We start from the raw sequence: 22,246 nt of genomic DNA, 5'->3' as shown, positions 1-22,246 counted from the left end.
TCTGCACTGGACGTTCCCTTGACCAGCCTTCCAGCATCCTCCTAACCCGAAGTCTCCTGTGGTATCCCTGAGACCCTGCACCTTGGTATGGAAGGCTATGGCAGCTAGGTAACCTGCCAGGACCCTGGGTGACAACCCCTTACCCTTCAGACATACCAAAAACTGCATCAGATGTTCTATAGGTGGGGGCCATTCTTGACCCACTCCTACCTGAAGCCCAAAATCTTGGGATGCCCTGCACTGTCTACCACACACAGCCCGAGTGCTTGGAGCCAAAGAGGCCAGGATGGCTCTATGCACTTCTAGGCGCTAAGGCTCCACAGCCAAGGGGGCATCCTGTCGGGCAGTGACTCTGCCTCTGGCACCAGCTGACGAAAGTGGAGCACCTGGAAACGAGACAGTGCATCCGCCAAGCTATTCTGGACACCCGGAATATGGCATGCCCCGAACATTATATTATTAGTTAGGCATGCCAGGACAAACGCCCTCACTAACTCCATAACCCTGGGGGATTCAGAATTCTGATGGTTAACGACCTGGACAGTGGCCTGGTTCTTGCACCAGAAGCTCATGGTCTTGTTTTTGAACAGGGCGGCCCAGACGTGTATGGCCACGACTATCGGAGAGAATTCCAGAAAGGTCAAATCTCTGATAATGTCTGCTGATAACCAGGTGCCTGGCCATTTCTCAGCACACCAGCGCCACCAGAAGTACACCCCAAAGCCCAGTTGATCTGTGGCATCCAACTGGATCTGAAGCTCAGCCTCCAACAGGAGCAAATCACGCCAGAAGGAAACCCCATTATATGAGTCCATGAAGGATGCCCACAGTTCCAGATCCACCTTCATGGGGGCTGTAAGCCTAATCCAGTGCTGCACCTTTCTAATGCTGAAGGTGGCACCACAAAGTCATCTTAAGAACAGCCAGCCTGGTGCAACCACCCTACAGGCAAAATTAAGATGGCCTATAAGCTGTTGTAATTGCTTTAGCGTGACCTTGTGTGCCCTCAAACATTCCTGCAATAGTGCCCTCAAAACCTCCAGCTTAGCTTGTGGGAGTCTAGAGCTGCCAGATTGTGTGTCCAGCTCGATGCCAAGGTAAGTTAGGACAGTGGTGGGGGCCTCAGTTTTATCGTGTGCTAGTGGCATGCCCAGCTCTGAGCATAGACTGTGGAAACCCTCTAGAAGGCGCCTACACTGGTTAGTCCCCACCCTCCCTGAGAAAAGGAAGTCATCTAGACAGGGAGCTGTTGTCCCTAACCCTGCCTTCCAGCGAAGCGCCCACTCCAGCATGGAGCTAAATGCTTTGAATGCAGCACAGGAAACCAAGCAACCCACGAACAGGGCTTGATTGATGTAATACATTGCCTTGGAAGGCAAAGCCCAGGAGACTGAAATCAGCTGTGTGGATGGGGAGCAGACGAAATGCAGACTCGATATCGGATTTTGCCAGAACTGCACCAGGCCCGCAGGAACGGACTATCTTAACTGCCTGATCAAAAGAGGTGTATCTAACAGAGCAGAGTTCAGCTGGGATCCCATCATTCACTGAGGAGCCATGGGGCAAAGACAGATGGTTAATCAGTCTGTACTTGCCTGGGGCCTTCTTGGGCACCACCCCCAGGGAGGAAATGCACAAGACCAGTATGGGAGGTTCCTTGAAGGGGCCAAGTACTCGCCCAGTGCCAATTCCTTGTGTATCTTTTTTAGCACCACCGCCTCCATGCCTTGGACGGACTTGAAGTTCGGGGCTGAACAATGTTCTCTCAGACCAATATAAGGGATGTGAAACCCACAACTAAAACTCACCCACAAATAAGCCGCCTGGTCCCTAAGAGGGTAACCTTCCAGGAGCTCCAGTACTGGGAGCTTAACTGGGCTGTGGCCCTTTTCTAGTGGCACCACCCTGCGGGGGGGGGGCTGCCTTTATGGCCACTTGGGTGCTAATCTTTGAAGAAGAAAAACCCTGGACCTCCTAACCCACTGGCAGTGGAGGCCAGCATGCTCTCCGCCACAAAACCCACATTCGTGCTGGAAGCTGCAGGGTGAGCGATTACACTTACCACTGGTGTTGAATGCCCAGCATGGCAGGGTACCTTGAACACCCTGTACAGCAGTGGGCCCTGGGGACTGTGCTGTGGGAGTCTTGGATATTATTTGGCCACTGTTGGCATGCTCAGCCTGAATGGGTCTTGAAGGAGTCATAATAAGGAGCCAGAGCTTCTGGTGTTGTTTGTCCCATGGGATCGAAGGGTTCAAAGCTGCTCTAAGATGGAAGGAATGCTGTAGAGTTCCCAGGCATTCCCGATGAAATCCATATAGCCTCTATGGATTATGTCCAGATATTTAACTAAGAGCTGCGAGGCATGGCCCCTGATTGGGCTCGGCCCGGGTTCTTTGAACCCGTTGGTCCAATGGTGTCTCTGCCCCTGGTTGGAATATCAGACTAGAGTTTAAATCACATCTCAGCCACACTAGGTGACTTGGGCCAGTCACTTGCTCTTAGCTTAATCTATCTCACAGTTTTGTAGGAATAAAATGAAAAGGGAGACACCATGTATACCACCCTCAGCTACTTGAAGGGCAGATGTGACAAAAAATTAATAAATAATCTGCATACCTCTTTTTGTGTCTTCAAGACATTACACGTATATTAGCATTATAACCTGTACAATATGCTTTTAGAGTAGGCCAATGTAGTTATTCTAATATTGCAAGGGTCTTGCTTAAGACCACCTATTTAATTAATGGCTTCAGTGAGAATTGAATTCATGGCTTTAGTGAGAGGTCAATGAGAGTTGTAGACTTCCTAACTCACACTAAGCCTATTCTCAAGACCATAGATTCCTAGGTAGGACAGGGTTAACCCAGGAAGCGGTTGTCTGGGTAACCTGCTGCCCAGGTTAAAAGTGAGGTAGGACAGAAATTGAGCCCCTCCTACATTTGTTTTGGCCATCAGTTAAGCTGGCACATTTTAAACTGTTCCTGGACTGCCAGTGGTCATATTAATCATAGAGTCAGGTGGAAATTGGGGCCAAGGAGATCCAAGCAGTTGCTGTACTAATGGCTTCCTCTCTGCTGCTCGCACAATGCATTGTGGGATAGCTGGAGGCCCCAGCTCCCAATTTCCGCTCTGGACACTGCCACTGTGGAGTTTGTGTGGGCACATATGCTGCAGAGCCAAAAGGAGGCTCTGGTCTTCTGGGAGCAGAAAGGGAGGATCCTCCAGTCCACTCTCATTTGGTCATGAGAACAGCCTCACTGTTAGCTTCTACATGAAAAACCATGTAATTGGGTGAGTGGGGTACATGTGTTCATTTACAGCAGATTATTCTGCTGTTTTGTGGCAAGAAATTGTGCATGACAATGTTTCAGAAGCCAATAAGCAGATGTCTGGATTCTTGTATCATTTACTGCTGAATCTGCTGAGATCAAAGGTTTCCATGCAAATATTAACACTTAGAAAATATGTGTTAATGTTCTCCCTAATGGATTTTGTCTCCCTATTGCGTTCTGTGTAGCAAACAGTGCTCTGTTCCAAGATATTCTGTGCTATTTGAATGGTTGTCCCCTGTCTAGATCATTGACATTTTGGATTACAAAGGTCTTCCCCACTGCTCCATATGAATACACTAAATAAATCACACTTTCTCATGTCAGTAGAACCATAGGGGGAAGAATGTTGTATTTGTGTTTGTCAGGAGTAAAAATTATGGAGAGAAGTTTCAGTTACTCACCCTAAACAGACTAAAGAGGGCTGAGCATGTCTCTCTCAGGGAACATGAGGGGAGATGAGGGTTGGGAAAGAAAATGGGTTATGGGATTTCTATCCTTTCCCACTCTAAGTAGAGGACCAAGCTGTGTGGGAGTAAGAGAAAAAGCAAGGAATCAGCCTATTTGGCAGGGGGCGGGGTTCAGTTCAGTTCTAGTTCAGACACTAAGGCCAAATTTGGATGTAATTTGATACCAGAGGGCCCTTCACCTTCAGTTTCCAAAGCTGTATGTCCGAATGCAGGAAACCACAGTTTCAGAAAAAAATGGACCCACTGTTTCCCTCCCCAAAAGAATGAAATGAACCTATGGTTATCAGTAGGTTTCACTACCATAAACTCAATTTCTGTGGTACCAGTATTACATCCGAATGCTGGCACCATAGTTTCACTCCTATCACATTCAAATGCTGGCAGCATAGTTTTACTCCATAGCTGCTCCCTCACTACGGCTCCTATTGGCTGTGCGGACTACCCTTTGTGAAAGTAGAAAGCCTGTGTGCCAGTTCCCTGTCCTCTCTGCAGTCAGTGAGACTACAGAAAGGTAGCTCTCCATTTCAACTGAATGCAATGCAGACGGGAGAGCGTGGGAAGGTGGCATAGCTTAAACAATTAGTTCAGTAATCAGTTTAGATGCATTTCACAGAGAAACTCTTTTGTTTGCAGAGTAACTATATAAAGTGAAAAGAAATGTTAATGATCTAACTTGAGAAAAATATTATTTTTACGAACTGTGAATCTTTGACTTGCTAAAAGCGGTTTGTTTGTTTTTTACAAATTAAATTTATACCGCAGGATAATCAGACCAAAGAAATAAAACACTAATTATACAATTGAAAGCTGAGTGCATGATTATTGAAACATTTATTTGAAACTATTTATTATTATTTCTTGTTTACACAGTCAGACAGGTGTTATTGACTGGTTTGTTTTATCCAGACATTGAGTCCTTCCCAAGGACCTAGGATGGCTGAATTTTATTGTCAATTGTTATAGATATCGTCGCAGAATATAGGCTGTTCCCAGTAAAGCTGCTTTTTGTAATTGGCTGATGGTAATTTCTGTGACCCCTATGGTGTTGAGGTGCTCTTCAAGGTCTTTTGGAACTGCACCCAGGGCGCCAATGACCACTGGAATTATTTTGGTCTTTTTCTGCCACAGTCTTTCAATTTCAATTTGTAGATCTTTGTATTTGGTGATTTTTTTCTATTTCTTTTTCTTCTATTCTGCTATCCCCTGGTACTGCTATGTCGATTATTTTAACTTGTTTTTCTTTCTTCTCGATTACAGTTATATCTGGTGTATTGTGTGGCAAATGTTTGTCTGTTTGTAGTCGGAAGTCCCATAATATTTTTACATCTTCATTTTCAACAACTTTTTCAATTTTATGGTCCCACCAATTTTTGGGTACAGGTAGCTTGTATTTTTTGCAGATGTTCCAGTGTATCATCCCTGCTACCTTGTCATGCCTTTGTAGTCAGTCTGTGTGATCTTTTTACAACAGCTGATGAGGTGGTCCACTGTTTCATCTGCTTCTTTACAAAGGCGGCACTTGCTGTTTGTTGTGGATTTTTCGACTTTGGCTCTTATTGCATTTGTTCTTAGTGCCTGTTCTTGTGCAGCCAGTATTAAACCCTCTGTTTCTTTCTTCAAGTTGCCATTCTTAAGCCATTGCCAGGTCTTGGTGATGTCTGATTTCCCACTTATATTGTGCAAATATTGACCATGCAGGGGCTTATTTTTCCATTTTTCTGCTCGGTTCTTGACTTGTTCTTTCTTGTAGGCCTGTTTTCTTTCATTGGTGTTGAATAGTTCTGCGTTATTGACCATTTGAAGTGCATCTTCTTCACTGTCCTTGATATATTGTTCAAGGCCTCTTTTCTCCTCCTTTACTGTTTGATGAACTTGCAGCATTCCTCTTCCACCTGAGCTGCGAGGGAGGTATAGCCTATCTACATCACTGCGGGGGTGCAGAGCATGATTGATGGTCATTATTTTCCTGGTCTTACGATCTAGCGTCTCTAGCTCTGCCTGGGTCCAGTCTATTATTCCTGCACTGTATCTGATAACAGGTATAGCCCAGGTGTTTATGGCTTGTATGGTGTTCCCGCCATTGAGTTTGGACTTGAAGATTTTTCTAACTCTCCTGATGTATTCACTTCCAATTTTTCTTTTAACTTCAGTGTGTGCAATGTTATCAGCCGGGAGAATGCCCAAGTATTTGTAAGGTTCTTTCTCTTCCAGGTTCTTGATCTTGCTTCCATTGGGCAGTTCTATTCCTTCTGTTTTTCTTATTTTCCCTCTGTTCATTATTAATGCAGCACACTTGTCTAGTCCAAACTCCATTGCTATATCGCTACTGAATATACGGACAGTGTTTAGCAGTGATTTGATTTCTGTCTGGGACTTTCCATACAACTTCAGATCGTCCATGTACAGCAGATGGTTGATTTTACTGGATGTTTTAGATGTTTGGTATCCGAGGCCTGTTTTGTTGAGTATTTGTAAAAGTGGGGTCATGGCGATTACAAACAGCAGAGGGGATAGTGAGTCCCCTTGGAAAATGCCTCTTCTAATGCTAACCTGTCCAAGTGTCTCGCCATTGATTGTTAACTGTGTACTCCACATGCTCATTGCTTTTTTTATAAATATCTGAATGTTTTTGCTTACACCAGTTGTTTCTAAACATTTTAGTATCTATGTGTGAGGCAATGAATCGAAGGCTTTCTTGTAGTCAATCCATGCAACTAAGTGTGATTGGTTTTTCTTCTCTTGCAGTTTTCTAAAATTATTTTGTCAATCAGCAGCTGGTCTTTTGTGCCTCTGGTGTTCGGGCAATTTCCTTTCTGTTCAACTGGAAGCTGTTTCTTAGTTAATAAGTGTTGCATCACTTCATCTGCTATTATTCCAGTCAATTATTTGAACATGGTTGGCAGGCAGGTTATCGGTCTATAATTACTTGGAACTGCACCTTTGGCTGGTCTTTCATGATGAGATGGGTTTTCCCAGTTGTTAGCCATTGTTCAATATCACCTCCTTGCAAAATGTGATTGAACTGTTTTGATAGTTGTTTATGAAGGCTTGTTACTAGTGTTTAAGCCAAAAGCCATGCAGTTTATCGTCGCTTGGTGCAGTCCAATTTTTAATTTTCTTTGCTCTTTCATTTATTAATTCTGGTGTTATTATTAGATATTGCATTTGTTTGTTACATTTTTTGACCTCTTTCATCCAGCCTGCTTTTTTATTATAATCTATTGGATTGTCCCATAATTTCCCCCAGAATTGCACTTTTCTTCTTTATTTGGTGTTTCTACATTTCTTGCAGTTTCTCCTTCTATGGTAGAAACGTCTCTGATTCGACTGGAATAGGAGATTCTGCCTGTGTTGTGTAATTCTGGCTTCATATCTGCTAATCTTCTTTGACACTGCTGTTATTTGCTGCTTTATTATTTTCAGGACTTCTCTAATTTTCCTTGAATCTAGGTGGTATTTTTGGATCAGATAGTGTTTGGTGTTTTCATTCTTCAGCTTCTTGTCTTTCATATCTTTCAATTTACTAGCATCTGATCTAAGCCTGGAGATTTTATTTTCTAATCTAATCTTCCATTTAGGTGATGTACTGCTTTCTTTTTTTACAGGTCCACTGATCTTATATCCGAGCTCTTGTGTTGTTATTGTTGCAGCACTGTACATTAGTTGGTTTGTTTCTTGCAAATTATTGGTTGTTATTTCTGCAAGTACAGCACTGACATCTTTTAATGCCTGAGTGAGTTGTTTTTTGGCAACTGTTTTAGAGCTGGAAGTCGAACCCTGGTGGTTGTTTGGTTCATGTGCTCAGTTATTTTTTGCTTTAGTTCTTGTTGCTTTTCTGTTAAACGGCATTCAGGTTTTTGAGGTGAAGGCAAAGGGATGGTTGCCTGGTTTTGATTTTGAAACAGTTCAGTAACAGCGGCCTCCTCGATTTCCAACACCTCCTCCACCTGTGCCTGAGCAACTTCTTCAGTTGGTGGTAATTCTTCTTCCATATCTTGAGCCTGTGTTGTTGTTGTTGTTGTTAAATATCCCACTCTTCCTCCAAGAAGCCCAAAGCAGTGTACTACATACTTAAGTTTCTCCTCACAACAACCCTGTGAAGTAGGTTAGGCTGAGAGAGAAGGGACTGATACAGAGTCACCAAGCAAGTCTCATGGCTGAATGAGGATTTGAACTCAGTTCTCCCCAGTCCTAGTCCAGCACTGTAACCACTACACCACACTGGTTACAACTATTTGAGTTTAGGGACTCAGTTCTGGTTCAGGGGCTTCTTGGAGGTTGCATCACAATGATGAATCTCCCTCTGCAAAAATACAAATTTTCCCCCTATGCCTTTGTGTCCAACCTGAAGCCCTCCAGCCGTTGCTGGACTAAAAATCCCATCACCCCTATCTACATGGCTGGGGATAATAGGAGCTGTAGTCCAGCAACAGCTGGAGAGCCTCAAATTAGATATCCCAATCCTATATAGCCATTTTAAAATTAAATATGAAGACTTTCAATCTGGGAGACTTTTTAATCAATTGCTGCCGTTTATATATTGATCTATTCCCACTGTATTGTTGCCATTGTTTCATGGTTATTGTAAGCCACTTTGTGAATGTTTGTATTTAAAAGTGGGCTAAAATATGTTAATAAATGTGAAAGACTGAAATACTTTGGGTTGGACTTGAGATCATACAGGAGGGGGTGGTTAATGGAAGTATGAGCCCTTTAGGGGCCGTGAATTATGCAAACTAGGCAAACCATCCAATCTGAAATGCAACCTTTTGAAAAGTGGTTGGACATAAAAAGTTATAGGTTCAGATTTTATCAGTCAGGCTGGCTCTATGCTATCTATCTATCTATCTATCTATCTATCTATCTATCTATCTATCTACATATCTATCAAATTTGTAGAACACCCCAATGTTCCGTCTCTGAACCATAAAGGACCTCTTCTTGTTTGAATCCGACCCATGCTTGATACTTGTTGCACCAAACACTGTCAATTTTTTGATTTAGTTTAAAACGCCAGGTACCGGCAGAAGAACCTGCCAAAGAATGAAATGAACAAAGACTTTCCCTGCTATTTAAATACCACCAAACAAATGGGAAGTTCTCTGGGGACATCCAGGAGATTGTACTAAAACTTGTGGATGTATGAGTGTCAAAGAGCTCCTGAGCAGAAAGGTGATTTACTCTTGAATAGACATTTCCTATTCCCTGTTTTGTGTAGAGTTAATTTGCTTAAGTTTTCACAAGGGGGCTTTTTTCTCTTTTGGGTAGCCAGCTATGCAAAACAGTATTAGAAATTTCCACCCTTTTCCTCACAAGTTGATTTTAATGGGATGAACCTCTCACTGACACACATCAAATTTAAGTTACTTTGTCTCTCAGATATCTTGTGCAGAGGCATTATTATGCCCTCTGGATTTTCTGAATTATTGTAACCCCAGTGGGAGAATGATAACACTTCCCTCCATTTTCTATAACCGAATGGCTGGCTTGGCTATACTGTGAACATTTAGAGGCACTCTAGCTAGGCTTAGGAATGGCAATCAGACAGAAAATGAAACTTTTACAAAATAATTAACATTTAGCTCTGTATGCAAGAGGAGGAAAGAGTTTTAGATGAGCTCTCTTGAGGGTCATAAGAAAGTAAAAGAAAGAAAGAAAGAAAGAGAACAGGGAAAGTTTGCATCTGACAGCTGGAAACTTAACAGTTTTGCCAGAGATTATGACCTGAAGGCTTCATAGAGACATTTCTTTTTCACTATGCTTGATGATGAACTCCTGGTGTATGCAGGCTCAATATTCATGCTGACTTGGTTAGACCTGCCATCTGCCTTTGGAACTGTGGTCGTTTATGAGGGAGTGCTGATGTGCCTCTTTCTGCCTCCAGCACTAGAACCCCTACGTGGCATCCTTCTTGTTGCCAAGGAAAAATACAGTGGAGTTGGACTCAGCAACAAACTTCAGCCCTCTTACTTCATTGGGAGTGATGAGGTCTGTTTCAGATGCTACTTTTGGTTAAGCACATAAGAAGGGTCTTGCTAGATCAGCCCAATTGTGTCCAGCAACCTGTTTGCCCACAGTGGCCCACCAGATTATTATTATTATTAATTCGATTTCTATACCGCCCTTCCAAAAATGGCTCAGGGCGGTTTACAAAGAGAGATAACAAACAAATAAGATGGCTCCCTGTCCCCAAAGGGCTCACATTCTAAAAAGAAACATAAGACACACACCAGCAACAGTCACTGGAAGTACTGTGCTGGGGGTGGATAGGGCCAGTTACTCTCCCCCTGCTAAATAAAGAGAATCACCGTAGTAAATGGTGGTGATGCCTTTGGGAAGCCAACAAATAGGACTTGTGCAGTGGACAAGGCATTTCGGACCCAATATGCCCTACGTCGGGTGCTATTGGAATGAGTTCCACAATGACTGGAGAGAACTCTGACAGTTGGAACTCCGACAAAATTCCACTAAATTCCTCCAACCAAAAATATCCCCTTTAGAACAGTAGCCACTATGAGAGGCAAGAGACCAGTAGGGATGTGTAGAACCGGTCCGGCGGTCCAATGGTTCGGTCCGGGCGTTCGTGGATTTGTGATCAAACTGAACCCCCCCGGTTCTGTCTGGACCGGAACTGGACCGCCAGGTCTGGACCAGAACCAGACTGTCGGGTCCAGTCCGGCAGGTCCGTGAACTTTTTTTGAAAAAAAAAATTAAATGCAAAAAGGTACTAACTGTAGCCCATTCGGGGGGCTTGCTGTAGCCCCAGGGGGGGTCCGCGTGGGCCCCAGAGGGCATTTGCGCATGTGTGGCGGTGGCCCAAATGGCGGCCGCTCACTTTTACGAAAGCCCGAAAGGGCCAAAAAGACTGTTAACCCGGCCGCGGCAGTGATGAGGGAGGCCAGTGGGGGGAGGGAGGCCAGCGGAGGGAGAGGAAACCGATGCACACACACACACACACACACCCGCGGCTACAGCAAGCCCCCCGAAGGGGCTACAGGTAGTTCCTTTTTGCATTTTAATTTTTTAAAAAACACACTTTGCGGACCAGTCCAGGACCAGACTGGACTGGATCGGGGGGGGGGGGGGCTTCGATGGGGGCTGGATCGAACTGGCCCGGTTCCGTTGGAGGCCATTCTGGCCTCAAACCGAACCGGGCCAGATGGTTCCGTGCACATCCCTAGAAGCCAGGCAACCGGTTCCAGTCTCCAGAAGAGGACATTGTGCTGCAATCCTCAGATCCAGGTAAACGAGGGGAACATGGAAAGGGTGTTGTCTATGGGCCAGGGGTCTAAAAATGGGTGGATTGGTACATTTTAGGTGAATAAACAGGATAGTGTGTTTTGGATAGCCTATGACCCTACTTGGAATTATTACCCATGATGGCCTTTGATAATGAGGAGCTTTCACCCCTTTTTGTATTAAAATAGCTTTAAAATGCATAGTAAAAAACAGTGACCATGTGGTGGTTAAATTAACTAATCCAACATTTTCTATCTGAAGCAACAGACTGACAGCTAAACAAGAAAAACAAAGTTTTCCCATGGCAATCTATATATGTAATTCTCCTGGGTGAGTCTTGGAATGTGCGTCCTGGCACCCAGCTGATTGGCTGGGCGGCGGAGGCGCCTGATTGGCTGAAGTGCACCCAGGAGAATTGGTCGCCGTGGCAAGCTCGGCCGCGGAGGTGAGGTGGTGGCAGGCCCGGCCACGGTGACGAGGTGGATGTGGCAGCAGTGGGCCCAGCCGCGGAGGAGAGGCGGCGGTGGGTCTGGCTGCAAGGCGAGGTGGTGGGTCCGGCCACGGAGGTGAGGTGGCGGTGGGTCCGGCCCCAGTGGTGGCACTCGGCCAGGCAGCCTGGGCATGGCACAGGCCAGCCGGAGACTGGGGCAGAAGGTGGGCAGGGGAAGAGGTAGCCGGACCCAAAGAGTGCATAGATGCTCTGTGTGGGGTCAGCTAGTATTCATTGTTTTATTAGCATTTTGAAAGTATTAATCGACAGAAAACAGCCAAAACTATTTTCTTAATACTTCTTAAGAAGCTTTCCCTGGATCCCTTGGTGATGGATATAGGCCAGTCTCCAATCTCCCACAGTTGGACAAGGTGCTTGAGAGGGTGCAAGAGCTGGTAACCTCCAGGCTTGATTATTGCAATGCACTCTAAATGGGACTGCCTTTTTACGTAGTTCAGAAACTTCAGTTAGTTCAAAATGTGACATCCAGACTGTTTTCTGGGGTAACCCAGAGAGACCATATTATGCCTGTACTTAAAAAGCTGCACTGGGTGCTGATATGTTTCCGGACAAAATACAAAGTACTGGTTATTACCTTTAAAGCCCTAAATGGCTTAGGCCCACATTACCTTAGAGAGTGCATTCTTTTGCATGATCCCCACCACATGTTAAGGTCATCTGAGGAGGTCCATATCCAGTTACCACTGGTACATATGGTGGTGACTCAGAACCAGGCCTTCTTTGTAGCTGCTCCTGGGCTGTGGAATGCACTGTTGGCAGAAATCCATAGCTTGGGTTCATTGTTAGCCTTCAAGAGAGCTCTTAAAACCTATTTGTTTGGCCTTCCAGGGTTTTAAAAATGTTTTTAAATGCTTTTAATTGGCTGTTTAATGGTTTTTAATTGTTTTTGTATTGATTGTTTTTTAAAATGACCAATTTGCAGATTTTGTTTTTATTGCTGTGCACTGCCCAGAGCCCTTTGGATAGGACGGTATAAACATTAAATGAATGAATGAATGAATGAATGAATGAATGAATTTGAAAAAACATTACCCCGTTTATTCTCTCATAATGTATTTATTGACCCTTCTGGTGCATAGACTAGTGGGGGAAGGTAGGAGAAGGGAAGGGGATAGGAGAGGGAGTGGGGGAGGGGAAGGATATGACAAAATGTCAGAGGAATGATGGGTCTGATTCGATCCAACTGACAGATTCGGGAGGGGCATGTTGCTCCTCCCAATAATTTCTCCGTCAGATGAGATTGAATTGGATCAAACATTTTTCACCATACATAGGCCTACCAACAAGCAGGAGATGATGGCAGTACCCCTCACCAAATGTTGCTCCCTGCAACTGGCATTTAGATGTATAGATCATCTGAGAACATTCTCCAGTGTTCCACCTTGGGAGGAACCCTGAAATTCTCTTTCAGATTTCACTTTGGAGAAATTTCCATTTCAATCCTAATTCAGACTCATACTGCCTCTGAATTTGGAAACAGCATATAGCCATCATGACTTGTAGCCATTGATTAGGGTTGTGAATCAATCAAAGTTTTATACTCTGCCATGTCCAAAATATCTGTAAAAACAACAGTGTCTTCCAATACCTTAAAAGCAAACACATTTATATCAATATATGCTTTTGTGGATTATAGTCCACTTCATCAGATGCATGAAGCATCATCCACAGTTGGCAGGTATATAAATAAACACTTGGGGCTAGAGGAAGAGAAGGAAAATGTAGAGGTGTGGATAAAAGGGATGAATGAGTTGTACTCTGTGTGACCATTATTATGTACAGTTAAATTATAAGAGATAAATACAGTAATAATTAACAATACCTGTAATAGTAGATACAGCAATCTTTCTGACTATGAGGCTCTTCACACTATTAGTGTGAAGAGCCTCTGTGGGGTTGCAGGGAGAGTGGGCTTAGCCCGCTCTCCCCTCAGATGAGCAGACAGTCTGCTCTGGGTGGCTGCAGCAGCCTCCCACACGTAGCCATCCAGGGCGGGGAAGTTTGAGGGCCACACGGCCCCCAGAAGCTCCAGCATGCTGGAGAGACCCTTTTCAGCCTCCCAGTCGGGGTATCCTCGTGAGTAGCTGCAGCGCAGTGCCACGCCACAGCTACTCACAATATTAAGAATCGGGTATGCGGAGCGCTTGCTCCACAAACCCTGTTTAAGGGGAGGGTTACTTTGGCAGGTTAACCGCCTGGAAGCCACCAGGCTCGCCTGTGAGCCCGGTGGTTCTCATAGTCAGGAGAAATTGAGCTAGGCTCCCCTAGCCCGATTTCTCCTGATCGTGGGAATAGCCTCTATGTAAAGTTAATTAACCAAAGTACTGCGATAGGAATAACAGTTCTCTATTACAGCCTGAACAGGTAGACCCAGACTTCTGGTAAAAAGGTTATGGAGTGCAAGAAATATAGCAGATTCTTGTTCTTGGGTGAGGTAAAATGCATGAGATAAGTACAATGATAATATACATCTGCCATATTAGGCGATAAATGCAATTCTCCCGGCTGAACTTAGTTACTTATATAGTAAGATAAGAAACAGAATCAAATCTCCTGGTAAGTTCTAGTCCAGCAGTTTCCTGCTTTTGTCTGCCTTTCAAGTTCCTTTTTTGTAAAATAGTGACTTTCAGGTCAGAAGTAGAGGGTCCTGGGAGAATGAAATGTTTTTTCATGGGTTTCTGAATGTTGCCATTTTTAAAATGTCAGATTTACAGTATGTCCATTAATTATTTTGCACATGGATTACTTTGTCTGTTCTATATAGACAGAAGAAGCTCATTGTTGGCAGCTGATGGCATATATTGCATTGGAAGATGAGCAAGTGAATGAGTCCCGGACATCTGGTAGACTGTGTGTAAAGAGCATAATAAAATAAAATAAAATAAAATAAAATAAAATAAAATAAAATAAAATAAAGGTGATTGCACGACATTATAGCTTTGATATTGTTGTATTTGCCACCCAGAATTATTGTGTAGAATAATTACCTTTACGAACATGTAACCTGTTTTAAAATTCCATAGTGTGGTCACACTGAGGCTATTCTCACTCTGGGGGAGAAGCGGGCTAAGGGAGCCTAGCCCGGTTCTCCCCCATTGTGAGAACCAACGATCTACGATGAGACCCCCGACTAGGAGGCTAAAACAAGCCCCCCCCAGCCTCGGAGGTCTCCCCAGAATGCCCCGTGAACTCACGCGGGGCATTCTGCGACTTCTGGGGGCCAGGTGGCCCCCGATCCCCGCAGCCCCTACTGGCTCCGTGATGGAGCCGGTAATCGTGTGGGTGGCTGATCTGGCTGCCCAGGGCCTTAGCCTGCTCATCTGTGGGGAGAGCGGACTAAGCCCACTCTTCCCGCAGAAGTTCTCATGGGACTTCACACTAGTCTTGTGAAGCGCCTCACTGAGTCACTGCTGCTTCTCATTTTGCCTCGGTAATATAGTGAGCAGCTGAATGGTACATATTTTACAACATTGGTAAATGCTAACCAGTGCAAATTATTATCTATCTATCTATCTATCTATCTATCTATCTATCTATCTATCTATCTGATTTCTATACCGCCCTTCCAAAAATGGCTCAGGGTGGTTTACACAGAGAAATAATAAATAAATAAGATGGATCCCTGTCCCCAAAGGGCTCACAATCTAAAAAAAAAAATCAGACAGACACCAGCAACAGTCACTGGAGGTACTGTGCTGGAGGTGGATCGGGCCAGTTACTCTCCCCCTGCTAAATAAAGAAAATCACCACATTAAAAGATGCCTCTTTGCCAAGTTAGCAATAAATAATAACAACAACTTTATTTGTTAGCTGCCTCATAACAATTTTTTTCTCTGGGTGGCTCACAATAGAACAACAATAAAATAAAACATACAATTTAAACACAAACAGAACAAAAGTATTTTGTATTTGATTGTAGTAAATAAAATACAAAATAAAATGCACAAACATTTTAGTAACTTTTTAAAAAACTATTTTCAAAACCAATTTTAAAAGACCTGAGTGAACAAAAAGGTCTTCACCTGGCATCTAAAAGAACAAAGTGACAACTTCAGGTAAGCTTCACTGTGGAGGCTCTTCCATAAATGAGGTGTCACCACCAAAAAGGCCTTCTCCCTAGTAGCCAGCCACCTCACCTCATTTGGTGGGGGCACGTGGAGTAGGGCCTCTGAAGAAGATCCCAAAATCTGGGTTGGGACATATGGGGCAAGATACTCTCATAACCTGGTCCAAGCTATTTAGGGCTTTAAAGGTTAAAATCAGCACTTGAGCCTGCAAAAGGGTTGGGAGCCAGGGCAGCTGACAAAGCACTGGTGTGACATGATCAAAACGCTCAGACCCAGTTAATAATCTGGCAACCCTTTTTTGCACCAACTGTCCAAAGGTTTCTGTTTTCAAGGGCAGTCCCATATATGACACATTGCAGTAATCTAAGTGGGAGGTTACCAGAGCATAGATAATTGTGGCCAAGCTATCTAAAAATCTCTCACTTTTTGTGAACTGAGTAGTGAAAACTGCCTCTTTGGAATGGTTCACATCTCAGGGCTGGCCACATCCACCATCTTCTGCAAATGGCCAACCATGAGCTGCTTGCATGTGCCAATGAGGGCTCTGCGAGACTGCAACTTAAAGGAGCAAAATTTGGGTCCCTGGCTTTGGATTTCAAGAATTTGGCCTGAATCTAACTGTGCAGAAAATGCTGTGCATGTGGAGCCCTGTTAGAAAAGCTGTGATTAGTGTTACCTTGCCCTGAACTTCCTCGGTGGCCATAGGCAAAGCTCAGTTATCTGCAATATGGGAATGATAACACTGACCTACCTTACAGGGTTATTGTAAAGGTCATTAATAACAGGTATACAATCCATGTGCTTCGAGCAGCCTACACATTGCTATATGAATGCTAATGTTAATGTTATTAAATGTTATATAAAAATGCAGGTTTCTTTTTTTATTTTGACAGCAGTATTGCCATCAATCACTCTCCTTTTTTTCTTTCTCTATCAAGAGCTTCAGTCCATTTAGTTTGCAGATTGAGAGCAACTCCAGTACAGCATTCATGGAAAAAGAAGACTAAAAGGAACAGAACTGAGCGACAGGAGTTATTACCATTTCAGATGCTGGTAGCACAAGCTTGCCTGGGCAATGTGAAATATAGCAAAAGAAAATGGTAATCCAAAAAGAAAAGTGGTATGTAGACAGCAGCCAAGTGGAGGTCAGAATGTCAAAAAATCTCTTTCACACAGAATGTAATAAGATTATTTATGTGTGTAAAATCCACATTCCCTGTAAGGCTTCTCTCACCTGTGCTATTTATACAGAGTACCAATTCAACAATGGTAGCAGATGCCTAGGAAAGGCTCAGTAACACCGTAATGTTGGCTGTTAGAGCTCCAAAGCTGAGAATGAATCCTGTAAGCAGGTGAAGCTAACTCTTGATGCCGGCAGGACTGTGGGCTGATTACAGTTGTCATAGGGATGGACATTCCTGTGATGAGTTCTCCATCCCAAGCCATAATGTTTGTAAGCTCTTACGATGTTAGGTGGTCTCTTCACATTGTGAGTATCATTACAATGACTCTTCCAGCATATCAGTGGCAGTTGTGTTGACCGCCTTAACTTTCTCAAAGAGTGGGCCAATATATGAGAAGAAGATCTAATATGTCAACAAATTAAATGTTACCAAGTATATATCAACGTATCTAATCCCAGTTTAGTATTCATTTTGCTAAGGCCAGATTCCTGCTTGGTTTGTTTGCCTATTTAGTTAAATGAATTGCTTGTTCCATTTTGAAAACTTAGGCCATGCAATGATAAATTTTAAAGAAGTGAGAACCTACCATGAAATTCCAGTTATCTCAATGGAATCAATTTCCCCACAGATTATTTTTACCGATGTTTTGCCTGACAACAGGACCATCCAGTCTCAGTCAATGGGACCATTCAGATTTACCTCAGAGTTTCACGTCAGGCAAATTTCTGTTTCATTCTAAAAGTATGCAAGATTCCCTTGTAGGACTGTAAATAAATTAGGGCTGACCAGAGGTAGAGAACAGAAATAGTACAGGTAAAGATTTGGATGCTGGAGGAGGAACTGGGGAAGTTGTGGGATTACCTAGCAAATGCCACAATCAAAGAGCAGGAGAGACATTGGAGCACAATGTCCTTGATTTGCAATGTCCATGCCTGAATGCAGAGAGTATGGGAAATAAACAAAAAGAGCTTGAACTCCTAGTTCAGGAAGGTAATATGGGTTGGTAGATATAATTGAGACTTGATGGGATAACTCCCAAGTATCGAATGTAGTAACTGAAAGCTATAACTGGTTCAGAAATAACAGAGGCAGCAGAAAGAGAGGGCAAGTAGCATTATATATCAAAAATGTGTATACCTGCGCAGAAACCCAGGAGAGTGCACATGGTAGCCCAGTGGATAGTAAAGAACTGCCCAATCCCTCTTTTGCCTCTCTCTCCTCCCAAAAGCAGAACTGTGTGCAAACTCATGACAGTAGTGCAACTGGTGTGAAGTAAACTAACTATAGTTGGTGTGATAGCTAACTATGGGAGGTACAGAAACGTTAAATAAATAAAATAAAACAAATAAGATTGCAATTCAAGACTGATAAGAGATGCAGATTACACAAAACTTGGAGGGACAGCCTGCACCTCAGAAGATGGAAATAAAATTAAAAAACACCTTGACAAAATAGAAAACTGGGCAGAAACTTAGAAAATAAACTTCAGCAGGGCATTGCAAACTTCTGGACTTAGGCTCCTGCCATCTGCCATGTTTTCCCAGAATGCACTGGGGAATAACAGTACTTCATAATGTAGCATCAATCCTGGTCCATTCTGGGGAGAAATGGCAGTCTCTGCTGATAGTGGCATTCTCGGATGCATTCAGGAAAAGAAATGCTGGCTGGCAGAAGCTAGGGATGTGCACTAAACCGGCTTGGCCTGTTTGGTTCGAATTTGAACAAGCTTTGAAACAGGATGGGTATGTTTGGTTTTGCTCAAACCCCACCCCCGGTTCAGTTAGAATTCGAACCCAGTTTGAACCGGTTCTAAAAGGTTCTACATAAAGAACCTGTGTCAGAGTTCACAGCAATTAGGTCACACACCATTCTATGTATATGAATGGGGAGAGACTCCAATGCATTGCAATGGAAGGAAAAAATTCTTTTTAGAAATAATTAAAAAACAACAACCCAACAATAAATCCTACATACCTGGGGGTGCCTGGGGGGAGTTCAGGCCAGAACTGCCATGCCCCCATACCCACTTTGGGGTACCTTGGGCACCCCCCAGAGGGGAGAATGGGCCAGATGGGCCACCTCAAATCCCCATTATTCCCTATGGGCAGAATACAAAAATTGGAAAAATCTTCAGAAATTCATCAATAATCACAGAAGTGTCCGATTGCTTTGTGGTTCGCATGAATCCTGCCACGCGTGAGCTCCACCGCCCAGCCAATCCAGCGCCTTGGCTTCCCAGCCAATCCGCTGGGTTGCCGGGACGCATCCACACAGAGGCACATCTATGGGGATTAATAATATAGATAGCTGCTGTATAGATAGATTTGTATATATACTTGTGTATATATGTCTTTGTCAATTGTTTTTATTAAGTGTGCCCCCCCATTTCCCCTCACCAGTTTGGTTCTGCTGACACACATGCACACACATACATCATGCATGCACCGGCCATGATGAGTAAGTGGTCTCCTGCCACACATTGTGTGTGGCTTCCACTGACCCACCTCTGAGCTGGACTTTCCTATCCCTTTAATTTTTTCAGAGCCCCCTTCTCTTTCCTCTCTTCTATCTAGCAGCGCACACACACAGACACAAAACGCAAACACTCATGAATGTCACTGGTGCCACCATGTGTCTGGGGCCCTGTGTGGCCTCCAGCAAAGATGTGGTGGACCAGACACTCTGAGGCATTCCTTTCCCCACATGCAAAATGCATGCATTGCACACGAAGAGAAGAGCAGAAGAACCAGGTGTGTGTTATTTTAAGTTCTCCTTCAGTGTGTTGGTGTGTTTTTGCCTTGCCCCTCTTTCTTTGCAGTTTGCGTTCTGGGTTGGTTTTACTGCCTTGCGCCGTCTAGTTAGGTCTTGTTGGTTTGTGGCTGTTGCTGCGTAGCTAGTCTGTGCTGTGGTTTGGTATGGTCCCCTTTGCTTTGCAGTTGTGTGGGCACAGCAGCAGCTCTGTTTCTGTGGTGGTTTTTTTCCCCCAGTTGGTTGTCTTCATAGTTGTGCCACTGTGTGTTGGTATGGTGGCCTGCTAGGGGCACAAAACTGGGGTGGGTTGTGGGCACCCAGGGGTGCCGAGCACCAGCTGTGGCGGGCACTGTGCGCCACCAGTGTGAGGAAGCGGCAGCAGGAGCAAACGGGCCAGCAAGCCGGTCAGAAACCACAAGCGGGGAGAGGGGGGGAGAGAAGGGAGAGGGTGGGCGGTGGTTAGAGACACCTGGGGAAAGAGTTAGGGAGAAGGGGCTGAAGGGGGGGTAGCCAGGGAGAACTAGGGGCGCAGATGCTATGCGCCCGGTCAACTAGTACAGTAATATTTACACTATCATCAACTATCTACCAACACAAACCAAACCAAAAACGCTATCTACAGAAAGGAAAGAAAAAGCCCTCTACTACTGAAAACACACACACACACACCAAAAGAAACCTCCACACACGCACACACTCACACATACATATGCACACACACTTTTATCTACACAAGCACATATTTACACACACTGAAATATTTACAAACACACATTTTGGCAGTCCCGCTGCCTTCTCCCCACAAGTCAACTATGTACAACAAGCAACACAACACAAGCAACACAACATACATCAACATATTTACACGTCATCTACACCGTGCCACACTGGCACAAACTGCCTAGTGTCTGTGTGTGTGCCCACGGCCCACTAAATGCCGTGGTCAGGTGGAACCAGGGGCTAGTTCAGCATTGGGTTATGCCAGTGGGGGTGTGTATCCAGTTGACAATTCACAGCAGTAGTGGGCATGCTGTGACTTGACATGGCTGAAGGAGGAAGGGGGGAGGGGAGGGATGAGCGGAAGCTTCTGCCAGGCAGGTGACAGGGACCATGGGTCAACCATGGGCAAGTCACTCGCCCAGCTCAATCTCCAGCTTGGGGTAGCCCAGCAGGGGGAGGTTAACCTTGAGGAAAACCAGCTGCTTGACCAAGCCAGGGTCCAACCAGGACGGAATGGGTTTTACCACGTCACCAGCACGTGAAAACACCTGCTTGCTCTGGACACTGGTTCGCGAGCAGGAGAGGAGGCGTGAAGCAACCACCGCCAGGTCCAGCAGGACTTGGCAGTGGGTTGCCCAGAACTGTATGCAGTCCATCTCTGGGTCTTTCTCCACAGGCTCCTCCAAGTACTGCGCAACGCACTGCACAGCACTGGTGGGCCTGGTAAGCCGAGCTTCATTCAAACCGGGCAAGGCATCAAGACACACCTGTTTAAACCACTGGGCTGATTTAGCGGGAAGAACTGGATGTTGTGTTGGCACCACTGCCTGGGATGCCACACCGCTAGATTGGGAAGAAGAAGGAGTGGGTGCTGAAGGGTCACCCACACTGCTGCTGCTGAGTGTGGATCGGACACACTCAGAGGGTGTACCATCACCACCCTCCTGGTCTCTGCTGGTCCTAGTGACCTCCCTGGCTCGATCGGTTTGGAACTCACACAAGCATTGCAAATGCAATGCCCTGTTGGGTCTGAGTTAGAACCTTCGAACCAAACCGGTTCAAATTCGAACCAGTTTGCACATCCCTAGCAGAAGCTGCCTGGCTGATGGTAAGAACAGCAGTGTCTCAAATGCTGCTGCCATTGTTACCTGCAGAAGTGCAGTTTTCTGCAAATGAAAGAATACACACTGCCTCCACTAACAACAGTAAGCTACTGCCCTCCAACATTTCTCCACAATTTCATGGGTGCCCCCACAAAACTGATGAGCGCTCCCATTTTTCTTGCCTGATCCAGCAAGGCTCTTCTTATGTTCTTATGATAACAAGTAGCAACAACAAAGAGGAATCTATGGAGGTGGTGTACAGTTTCATGAAACCTTTCAACTCCCAGCCCTTCATTTTGAAGCCAATAACATTCTCAACAGAACTTTTGATTCACCTCTATCAATATGGATTACAACTGGCTCCTTGCTGCACCTTTCTTTGTTCCTTCACCTATTAAATGGATCTTTTAAAAAGAAGAAGAAGAAAGAAAGCTTCCCCCTACTTCCTTTTTACTGTTGGTTAATTGTAGAACTTACGAGGCTTGATTTATCTCCCTCTTTACAGAATGGAAAATGGAAATATATGCAAGAATTCAGACTGTTCATATTTTTTTTCTTTATTTTTGCAAAAGACCACACACATGTCCTATTATGTGGAAGCCATATAAAAAAGCTTTACCATACTAAACGGTTATGATGTGACAGTTATTTTAATGGGTCATATTTAATGCCATCCAGTTTATTTACCTAAACAAAAAATGATTTATTCAGTGAATTCAAATTTGCTTCCATGGGAACAAACTGCTAAAAAAGAATCTCTACCAATTATATTTCTGGAGGCTTGTCAAAATCTCTTCTTGTAGTCCAAGATTAAAAATTATGGATTTATAGAAGATTAAACATTTTGCCAATACATTTTATAAACACTG

General features: G+C 44.3%; 1 long non-coding RNA gene across 2 annotated transcripts in view; it reads left to right on the top strand.

Annotated features, from left to right (window-relative positions):
- Positions 1-21,946, top strand: part of LOC128346503 (uncharacterized) — a 98,311-nt gene extending 76,365 nt beyond the window's left edge. The window contains exons 3-4 of one of the 2 annotated variants that reach the window (XR_008316994.1): positions 16,558-16,739; positions 21,569-21,946. This is a non-coding gene — a long non-coding RNA (uncharacterized LOC128346503). Of the gene's footprint in view, positions 1-16,557; positions 17,242-21,568 lie in introns of those variants that run through there. The other variant, XR_008316993.1, reaches the window with a different exon arrangement.
- Positions 21,947-22,246: the final 300 nt, after the last annotated feature.

The sequence above is a fragment of the Hemicordylus capensis genome, chromosome 2, assembly GCF_027244095.1.
Source record: "Hemicordylus capensis ecotype Gifberg chromosome 2, rHemCap1.1.pri, whole genome shotgun sequence".
Classification (NCBI taxonomy): Eukaryota; Metazoa; Chordata; class Lepidosauria; order Squamata; family Cordylidae; genus Hemicordylus; species Hemicordylus capensis.
The sequence above is the reverse complement of the archived record's forward strand: the minus strand, read 5'-3'. Positions and strand labels throughout refer to the sequence as shown.